Source organism: Antechinus flavipes, chromosome 4 (assembly GCF_016432865.1).
Source record: "Antechinus flavipes isolate AdamAnt ecotype Samford, QLD, Australia chromosome 4, AdamAnt_v2, whole genome shotgun sequence".
NCBI lineage: Eukaryota > Metazoa > Chordata > Mammalia > Dasyuromorphia > Dasyuridae > Antechinus > Antechinus flavipes.
Window position 1 is genome coordinate 46,780,224 of NC_067401.1, and position 11,293 is coordinate 46,791,516.

General features: G+C 36.7%; 1 long non-coding RNA gene across 1 annotated transcript; it reads right to left on the bottom strand.

The window, feature by feature from the left end:
* Positions 1-516: 516 nt before the first annotated feature.
* On the bottom strand, positions 517-11,293 carry LOC127559249 (uncharacterized). Its single transcript, XR_007953092.1, has 3 exons — positions 11,098-11,293; positions 4,384-4,576; positions 517-916 (listed from the first exon to the last, which is right to left on the bottom strand). It is a non-coding gene; the product is annotated as an uncharacterized LOC127559249 (long non-coding RNA).

The window sequence follows — 11,293 nt, forward strand, 5'->3', positions numbered from 1 at the left end:
ATGAGTGTTTTAAGTCTATTGAAAGAGATTTGTCTTTACAATGTTACTGTTGTATTACTGTTCTGCTTCTGCTCACTTTGTTACATCAGCTCACATAAGTTCTTCTCAAGTTTCTCTGAAACCATCTCTTCCATGAGGTAGATATCTTTTTAGAGGAAAAGGGAACTGATAAGCCAGAATTTAAAGACTGTCACAACATAGCATTTTCACTCTTTCTGTTGTTGTTCTCTTGCATTTTGTTTTCTTACTCATTTTCTTTCCCTTTTGATCTGATTTTTCTTGTGCAGCAAGATAATTGTAGAAATAGGTTTACATATATTGGATTTAACATATATTTTAACATGGATAGCATATATTGGATTATTTGCCATTTAGGAGAGAGGGTGGGGGGAAAGAGGGGAAAATTTGGAACACAAGGTTTTGCAAGGGTCAATGTTGAAAAATTATCCATGCATGTGTTTTGAAAATAAAAAGCTTTAAATAAATAAATAAATTGCATTTAAAAGAGAGAGAGGATTTAAAGACCAAATATTTATAATGTCAAATTTAATCTTTTCCCTGCGATGGTTGATTATGTCTTAATGAAGAATCGTGCTTGGTTTTTTCCATTCTTCAAGAAAAAAGATCTGTGGCTGCCTGATTGGAAAGAATCTTGTATATTAACTGGGTATGGGGATTCAATTATTTCTATTTAATGTAGTTTACACCCACCATTCTTTGTTACACACATAAATGTCAGTGCTACTCCTACAAAACAAATTGCTGGAAGGACTTTGACCTTCTGGGAAAATCACTGCCACATGCTCTGCAACTTCATGGTCAGTTAGCTTTATGGAATGGTGAGATCCTAAAGCTGGAGGGACCTTGGAAGTCCTTCAGTTTGGTCTCTCTGTTTTTCAAATGAAGAAAAGGAATCCTAGACAAAGAAAAAGACTTGTTGAAGGTCACATCACAAATTAGTATATTTGTACATATTTCATTATTTTAAGAAATCTTTTTGCTATCTTTCCATTTGATTTATATGGGTATGTGAAATACTATGATCTCTGAGAAACAAGATTATTCATTTAGCCAGAGAACAATGGAAAGACATTCTTGACAGATTTAAGGAGGCTGCAGTTTGTTGTCAACAAAATGATATGAATGCAGGAAATGGCAAGAAGTCTATTATCTAGAAAATGTCTAATCAGAAAAGGAGGTAAGCTGGTCACGCAGGGAAAAGCGAGGGGCAAGAGATAAAACAGTCTTGAGTACTATACTGGTAACCCACAGTTTATTAAAAAATGTAGAGCAAGCCTATAGGTATTAGGTAGCTCTCCTTTGGGGAATTTAAAGTATGCCATAGATTAAAGTGTCATAAAATAAGTCATGAATGAATTGTGATCTGTACCAGTGGACCGAAACATTAATGAGATCCCCATATAGATGACTGGATAAGAAATGTTTTTTTTTTTTAAATCTCTTTTCTTCTAAAAATTTGCAGTATTTTTGATTAATGAAGCATGATTTCTAATTGGTTCTAGAACCTGGATTCTTTTTTTTTTAATTTTTAATTATGTTAAAATCATGTTTCCTAGTAGCATGAGGCTGAATGAAGAAGTCAATACTCAATCAAAACTTCATGGATTAAATTTGTTCTTTGCATTTGGAACTTAAAATATTTTGAGAAATAAATGTTAATAATTATTTTTACACATTTTGGGGGGAAATAGAAAAATGCAAATAGAAAAAAATGATTCCCTATTTAAGACACACTTTTGGCTAAATCCAATCTAATCGATTTAATCCAATTCAAGTCAATTAACAAACATTTATCAAGTGCTGACTATATACCAAGTACTAAGACAAGTTCTGGGGCTACAAAGTCAAAAATAATTATTCTTGCTCTGAAACAGTTTATATTTTATTGAGGGGATGCAACACGTATTCAAATATATAAATATAACATTTGTACAAACCAATGGAGAATAATTTTAAAAGATTAAGAATTCTAATCATTGGTCATGCTCCTAGAATATAATTCTCCACTGGTAATATGCTACAGTCTTAAGTTTATGCCCATCTTTCAATTCTCTACTGCTTTTTGGGTGTTCTGTAACTTTTGTTATTTGGAGACAGCATTTGAAGCCAAACTAACTCAAAACAGGAGGAAAAATTTGAGATTATTAAAAGCACTGAATAATTTTCCAAAGGCAACCTAGTCTGCTCTATTAGTACTATTCAGTTCCGATCCTGGTTCATCATTTTTACTGTCTTCACAATGTTTGTGTGCTTAAGCACCAACTCTGTGGCTTAGCTATCTAATTATATGTTGAGGTTCTGGTTGGGTCAGTGAGAATTTGTTATCCACTTTTTCCTATGTGGATAACTGAGATAAAACTTAAATGATAATAATAATAATAATAATTTTATAATGTGGATAATTCTTTAAAATGATTATGAAATTCATTTAAAAAATTCTCAGGAAGGTATTCCAGAGCTGGTGCAATCTTCATAATGTCCCATCTATTAAAAAAAGAATTTGGAGGACCTCAGATAAGCTAAGAGATAGAAGTGAGGGGGGAGAATATTTCAGACATGGGGGACAGATAGGGTAAAGGTACAGAGGTAGATTATGATGGCATTTTGCTCTCCCAAACTGTAGTCTTCAAATAACAAGCACAGGGGGAGTCAATCATATCACTCCAAAGATGTGATCATATGATTTTTGTCTGATGTTGAATATTTGTGAAAGCCAGCCTCTTTCCTTTTCATTCTTCATCAAGGACGCCTTTGTAAAAGGGTCAATGATTCTCAAAAAGATTTTATAGTGGGGCAACAAGGTAGAACAGTGGTTAGAACACCAGCCCTGAAGTCAGGAGGACCTGAGTTCAAATCTACTCTCAGACACTTAACACTTCCTACCTCTGTGACCATAGACAAGTCAGTCATTTAAACCCAATTGCCTCAGGAAAAAAAAAAAAAGATTTTGTAGAAGAGGAAAAGCAGGCTTTCATGTCTATAAGTATTGATATTTTTCCAGTCTTTTTTTTTTATGGAAGGGAATAATAATTATCAAACTCATTATTAAGCTAGGAGACGTAAGGAGCATTGTCTAGGCTCACATCACTGGTGCATGTCAAAGATGAGAATGACCCCAGTTCATCCAGTCTCTACAGCTCAAGTTCTTTCCATTCACTGTATGTCTTCCTTTTCTTGGAGGATTAGGAGAGTGGGAGAGGAGGTTGTTGCCTAAGATCAACAAATCCATGTAATGTACTTAGTGGATAGAGTTAATATAGATGGTAGGAAAATCTAGGTTTAAATTTTATGACACATTACTGGCTGTGAGACTAGGCTAGTCTCAGTGCCCCAGGCAATTTTCTCATACTAGAAATTATAGTAGACAGGGATTTCTACATTAAGATCTCTTATATTATGAAACCAAATGATCCAGACCACAATCAACAACAAAATTCTTTTGCAGCAGGCCTGACATTCATATCCACACATACAATCTAGTTCAAGCTTATTCATGATGTGATCTTAGTTGTCATTTCCCCTCTCTGTACTTCAGTCACCTCATTTGTCAAATAAGAAGGTTGGATCAGACCGTAATTACCAGTGAGTTCCCCAGTTTTTATAAGGCTCTGATCACTGGTTTTTCTACCCGTCCAATTCGATTGAAGCAGTCTGTATATTGTAATACATAGAGAGAACTATCTGGAGGACCTCATCCTCAACCACTTTAAGCAGTGGTCTTTCTTTTCAAGGAGGTTTTAGGATTCAGAACTTAAAATAATCTTAGACGTCATTCTGATTCAATTTGTTCATTTTATAGATTATTTTAAGAACCAAAAACTCATTCCAGGACTCACAACAGTATTCAGTGTCAGGATTTAAGTCCCCTGCCTCTAGACCTAGAGTTTTTTCAGAAGACTGACTACTCTTTGCAATAAAATCCTATTTTTACCCCTTTGCCACCCCAGCCTAATGGAGTGTTCAAAAAAAAAAAAAAATCCTATGAGAGCGCATAAATGCTGCTATGAAGCAGGGATGTGTGCATATTCGAAAACCTGTCTATCAGCATAGGCTAAAAATGTAAGGCAGCCAGCCTCGGTCGGAAATTCAGGACACCATATGTTTTAGTTTCTAGGTCTACCTATTAGTTACATAAGAGCACTAATGGAGAAGGGAACACTCAAGAGAGACTTTCCAATAAAGAATGCTTTTAAAAGAAAGTCTGACCTTGTGGAAGCGGCAAGTTCCCAGGGCTGTGGAATGTTCCCAGTCCCTGGGCTCAAACAAAACCAGTATTCAGAGAGTGACGGTGCCAAAGGAGAACAAAACCTGTCTGTCCCTTTGCTTTGTCTTTTCAGGGACTTTATCAAGGTGAGCACTCACCTGGGTGGGGCATCAGACACTGGATCCAGAAACTTGAGAATCACTGCCAAGGTCATGAAGGCCATCTAAATCCTCCTGGTCATCTGTTCATTAACAGGGGCCCTGTGCCCACAGTGCTCCGGAGACCATGAAGGATACACAGATAAGAGTCTCTGGTCTCAGTTTGTTTATAGAAGATGTTGCAGAAAGGCATCTTGGGAAAAGATGAGAGTAGAGACAACTGAGCAGCAAGTTTTTAGAGAGGGCATATTGTAGGTCCCTTTCCGGGTAGGAGGCTATAAGAGAAACCTTTTCTGAATCCTTATCTTTCTTGATATTTCTGTAAATTTGTTACTGTTGGCTGTTTCATTCATTCATCCATTTATTAAATTTTTTATTAATAGCTTTTGTTTTTATATTACTTTCATTTCTCAATCCTTTTTTTTTCTCTTCCCTCTCCATCTGAACTGTATCATAAAAGAATGAAAAAAGGAAGAAAGGAAAAAAGGAAAAAGTCTTCATCAAAACTAATCAATACATCAAAGGAATCTGACAAGATATATATCATATATACACAGACATATATATGCATGTCTTCTTCCTGATATTCTCTTCTCCTTAATCATGCTCTCATAATGTCTTCTTGCCTTTATTGATCTTTCTTAGTCTCCTCTACTGGATTCTCTTCCTTTTCCTGCTACCTATATGTGGGCAATTCCTGAGGTTCTGTCTATCCTAGACCCTCTTCTGTGTCTCCACTTTCTCTTGGTGAAAGAACAGTTTAGCAGAGGGACAAGCATGCTGAAGATGGCCTCAGAAAGATATCCTACATTTCTTCTTTTCTGATAATGGGTGAAATAAAATCTTCCTGAGGCTCAGTAAGTATAATGTCTATAGTAACGATCTCATAGAGTTGCTGTGAAACTCAAGAGGGATAATATAGTAAAATCCTTTGTACTAATAACACATTTAATATGGCACTTTAAAGGGAAGAAATGAAAGGGGAAACAAAGCATTTTACAAGTATTAACTCATTTTATCTTCATAATAACCTTGCTGATAGGTGCTACTATTAGTTCTATTTTACATTTGAAGAAACAGGGATGCAAAGGCTAGGTGACTTGCTCAGGATTAAAACAAGAGGTAAGTATCTGAGATTTAAATTCAGGTCTGACTTCAGAACCAGAGGTTTATTCATGGTACCTCCTAGCTGTCAAGTCTTAAAATGTTAAATAAATGTCAACTAGTAACACTGATGATTGCATCCTCCCTTCTCGCCCCCTCCATTCTTTAGAAACAAATGTCTTCTGCTTATTTTACTCAATCTCAGTTAATACAAGTATTCTCAGGTTTCTCTGACACCATCCCTAACAGTGCAATGATTTTCTTTCTCCCTTCTTTCCTTCTTCTTCTTCTTCTTCTTCTTCTTCTTCTTCTTCTTCTCTCTCTCTCTCTCTCTCTCTCTCTCTCTCTCTCTCTCTCTCTCTCTCTCTCTCTCTCTTTCTTTCTTTTCTTCCCTCCCTCCCTTCCTTCCTTCCTTCCTCCCTCCCTCCCTTCCTCCCTCCCTTCTTCCTTCCTTCCTTTCTCTTTTCCTTCCTTCTTCCCTTCCTTTCCTCTTATCTTAATGAGTGTAAATAGAAAAAAGAATTTTAAAAAGAAATCCTTGTTCACTGAAAAAAGTAAAATTCATATAAAAAAGAAACAAATTATTTCTTAACCCAAAACGCTACTTTAGATCTCTCCCCAGAATTCCAGTTCTATGTTTCTTATAACATGATGGATAGCATCATCTCAATGCCCCTGTTGTAGGTTAAACAACAAGTTTCAAATCAGATTTCTATTGTTTCTTTTTAAACCTGTTCTCCCCCTAAATGCTCTCTTTCTGTTCATAGTACCAGCCTCTTCAAGTTTAAAACCTCAGCGCGACCTTGAATTCTTTCCTTTTCCTCACATATTTCCACTCAAACTGCACTATTCAAATTCAGGCCCTCATTTCCTCTCTCTGACTCTATTATAACAATCTCCTAACTGGTTTTCTTCTACCCTGGAGGCTTCCCACTTGCAATTATTTCTCCATACCACCACCAAAATAATTATTCTATTATATAACTCTGCCATGTTTGGCCTCTGCTCTGTGGTTTGATGTTGCTTATTTTAAAAACACTAAACTTGCTATCCTGGCATGTGAAGCACCATTTTGCCCATTTTTTCAACCTGTCTTCATAGTATTGAGGCAGCTAATGGACAGAGCTCTGGTTCTGGAGTCAGAAAGTACTGAGATCAGGCTTATCTTGAGCAAGTCTTTCAGTTTCTGCCTGTCTTAGTTTCATCAATTGTAAAGTGGGGATAATAATAGGTTGTTGTGAGGATTAAATTATTTTAAAAATATATTACATTTAAAATATTTTCCCCTATTACATGTTAAAATAATTTTTAGCCTTTTTCAAAATGTTTTGAGTCCCAATTTTTATCCTTCTCTCCTCCCTGAGGTGATAAGCAATCTTGTATAGTTTATATATGTACAACAAATGATATTCTTGTAAAGTTTTTGGCACATATTGTTGCTGAATCATTTCAGTCATGTCCAATCTTTCATGACCACATCTGGGGAGATTTTCTTGGCAAAGTTACTGGAATAATTACTATTTCCTTCATTTGACAGAAGAAGAACTGAGACAGGGAATGGGAACAGCAGATGGAGGAAGTCCTTGAGTAAGGAGAACCTGAGTTTAAATCCCACCTCAGAAATTTATTAGTTGTGGGCAAATTCTGTTCTATCAACTGTAACTCCTAGCTTCCTCTACTTGGCACGTGCTTAATAAATACTTGTTTCTTTCCATCATTCCCCATGTTTGTAATAAGCTCCTGCCCTACCTCAGTCTACTGACATTTCCCTCCCTTCCTAAAATACCAATTTTTTCCCCTTACCAAATTTTTCATAGCTCCATTTCCCCACTTTCCATTTTAAGAGAAGAAAAGGTGGATATTTCAAAATTGGATGAGTTTATCCTGCTGGTACCCTTTCTTCCCTTCCCACGAGGAGCCAAGGAGGATGTGTTTTTGTTCAATTACCAAGAGAATGGTCTATAAAGTTAACCTGCCTCCATCTGCTGTTCCCATTTCCTGTCTTCCTTTGGTTCTCCTGTCTATCTCCTCTTGGTGAAGCCTTCCACTGCTACTTCAGCCCACACCCATTACTCCCTTCTCCAGTCTCACAACCCTTTTTCGTGATGACATAATTTCCAATTGTAGAGCATCTTGTCTTATCTTTTCTTGTTCACAAAAGCTTTCTTAAGTGCTATTCTTCCTTTCCCAATGAGACTACAAACTTCTTTCTGTGTCTGATTCTTTAGAATTCAATAAGCAATATTTAGCACTTTTTTTGTATAATGAGGCATCATGGCATAGGAGTAGAAAGCTGATCTCATTGCCAGAAAGATTGAGTGTAACTCAAGGCTTGCTTACTACCTCTGATATATGGGTTGTATGACTTTGGGTAAGTCATTAATTTCTTACTGATCTAGGCAACTCCCTAAGGCTAAGTTGGGAGATAGTCGTTTGCATTAGTAGACTTTATTTTCTTCCACAGATTTCACTTACTTGTGAAATTATGGTTCCAGTCTCTATCTCTATCCTATTATACACAAGGCATTTTGCTAGGTTCTAGAGATACAGATGAAATAAAAAACAGTTCCTGTCCTCAAGGAACTTGCAATTTATTGGAGGAAGGACTGACTAAGGAATATATACAATCAATTTAAATATAAAGCAATACCTAAGAAATGGTAAAAGAAATATAGGAAACCCTATAAGAAATTTGAGAAGGAGGAAATCCTCTTCAATTGATGTGGGAAAAGGGGTTATTTTTATTGTTGTTCATTCTTCATTCATGAAGACCAATGACATAATGAGAGTGATGTTTTAACTTGCACATGAATGGGATTTAAGTGAGACAGAGCTGTGCCAAGTTTTCAGCCTCACTCTCTTCCAGAGACATCAGAATCCAGTGGCAAAGCAAAAGTCAAGATGTCTTAGAAGTTCAGCTAAATGTCAAAGTGAGCACCAGACCTCAAGTCGAGGGGAACTGAGTTCAAATCTAGTCTCAGATACTTATTAGCTATATAGCTTGGGGTAAGCCACTTAAATCTGATTGTGTCCAAAAATGAAAAAACCCCAAAAGAAAAAGATGACTTGAAGAAATACATAATAGAGGGCAGAGAAGTGGATGTATCAAAGATGGTTTCACCAAGGTGGTAGAATCTGACATGGGATTTTAAAGAAGAAGTAATTAAATATTCATCCTTCTTCCTAGCATCCTGGAACCTCTTCATCTACTCACTGATTTCATTTCTCACCTCACTTTTTACCTCTTTCAACCCTCAGAGCAAATTCTCTCTTCCCTAACTGCTCATGATATGATGGAGCACACAATCGTTTGAGGAGGCTGAGAGATTTCAACAAAGTGGGATTTACCAGGTAGGTGATTATTACTAACCATTACATTTCTTGGATACTTAGTTTTCTCATACATGAAATGGGTGTATTGATAACATTTGTACTATCTACCTCACAGTTTGGGTGCAGAGAAAATATGTTTAAAACCATAAAGTGCAACATAAATGTAACTTCTTATTATTGCATAGGTAAATGCCTGTGATATCGCTATGTAACACTATATCTGGATATCGCTATGTAACATTATATCTCTGTGTGTACCTATATATACACATTATATAATGTGTTTTTACACACAGACACATACATGAATGGGTATATGTATAAGACTAAAAAATAATCCAGTATTAAATAAGTGTGCTTGTTTACAAATTTGTAGAAGCTTTCTGTGGATTTAAAAGCAAAACAAAACAAAACTAGCTTGATTTAAGATGTAAAAACAAAAAAAAAAAAATACAAAACTGAGTCTAAAAAAAATCAGTGAAATTAATTAAATTTTATCCTTTAAGATTTATAATTTATATAGAATGGTCTATAAATCTATTTCTTTTTTATTTTCTTTTGAAGAAAGTGGAATTTCCTAACATTAAAGACATGTACACTTATAAAAAAAAAGAAAAAGTTTTAAAATGGCCATCATTATGTTCTCTGCATGTCACACTACATATGATTGCCTACCCCCTAGTCCAGGCTGTTAAATAAAATAAATATATATCCATATAGATAGACTGTTATTTGTGTGTATGTGTATGTAGGTATGTATTTGTGTCTTTGTACATAGCTATTGAGATGAATCTCTATGTGGATATGTTGTTATCTGTGTAGTGGATAGGGAGTTCTTCCTCCATCCAAGCCCAACACTCTGGCTGTTCCTTCTCAGACAAGTTATTCTCTGAACAAAGTTTCTTCGTCAACCTACTTTACTATTTGTTTTGAGATATTCTGTAACTAAGAAAGTGCCTGTATAATGGTTTGTTCAGTTATTTTCAGTGCTATGTGACTGACTCATTGTGGGGTTTCTGACAAAGATTTTAAAGTGATTTGCCATTTCCTTTTCCAGCTCATTTTACAGTTAAGGAAACTGAGACAAATAGGGTTAAGTGATTTGCCCAGGGTCACACAGCTAGTGAGTATCTAAGGCCAGATTTAAACTCATTTCTTCCTGACTTTAGGCTCACCACTCTATTCACTGTCTCATCCAGCTGTATAATGTAAACTATTGTTGATTGCATTGATATTTGGATATTAAATATCAAGAAACTTCCTAATTTTATATATTATTCACTATTATTTTATTATTTATCATTATTATGTGTTTGAACTATAATAAAACTACCCAGTCCACTCTCCCATGCCTTCTCTATTTTGACTATCAAAGTATCTCTTCAGATGATCCAAATGACCCTCTCTCTCTCTCTCTCTCTCTCTCTCTCTCTCTCTCTCATACAGTGAGGTTTTTTGTGTCATCCTCTCCCATGGTTGGCTCCCCAGACCTACAGAAGGTGGAGATTGCTGTGTTTCATCATTTGCAAAATGTCACAATCACAGAATGCCTGAGCTAGAAGGGCCTGGGAGCAGGGAATATAGAATGTCAGTGCTGGAAGGGACTTAGCAGATCGTGCTGTCCATCTGACAGGTGAGTCACCCTTGGAGTCAGCTCTGATAAGTGAGCTTTTATTTTATCTGTCTGACAAATGAAATATGCCTTTGCATACTCCTTTCCCCTTTAAGTATGGTCTTAACCCATTAGGGCAAGGACTGTCTCCCTCACTTTTATCTGAATCCCCAGTTCTTGACATGATGTCTGACACGTAGTAAGCTTTCTCTGTGTTTGTGTCTCTCTTTCCTCTCTCCTCCTCTCCCCTATCCTCCCTTCTCTTCTCTTCCCCTCCTTTGTCTTCCCTTATCCTCCCCTCCCCCCTCTCATTCTCTGGCTCTCTCTTTTTTCTCATTCTCCCCTCCTCTTCCCTTCCCCTCCCTTGTCTTCTCTTATCCTCCCCTCCCCTCTCTCGTTCTCTGGCTCTCTCTTTTTTCTCATTCTCCCCTCCCTTAACTTCTCTTATCTTCCCCTCCCCTCTCTCATTCTCTGGCTCTCTCTTTTTTCTCATTCTCCCCTCCTCTTCCCTTCCCCTCCCTTGTCTTCTCTTATCCTCCCCTCCCCTCTCTCATTCTCTGGCTCTCTCTTTTTCTCTTTCTCTGTCTCTCTATATTTCTATCTCTCTGTCTCTGTCTCTGTTTCTGCCTCTGTCTCTCTCTCCCACTATACATTTTTGTACTTACAGTTCATTTCAGGTCAAGGTAGTCCGCTGCCATTGATAGTCTACCGGGAGACATATTTTCAACTCTGTTTTCCAGACCTATTCAAGGAGGGGGAGATCTTCTCTGAAAACAGTGAAGACCTTTAATGAGCCAGTCAGGGCATCCTTATTAGGAATACACTGACCTTGACCATGACTGTCCCCAAGTTGCCCCATTT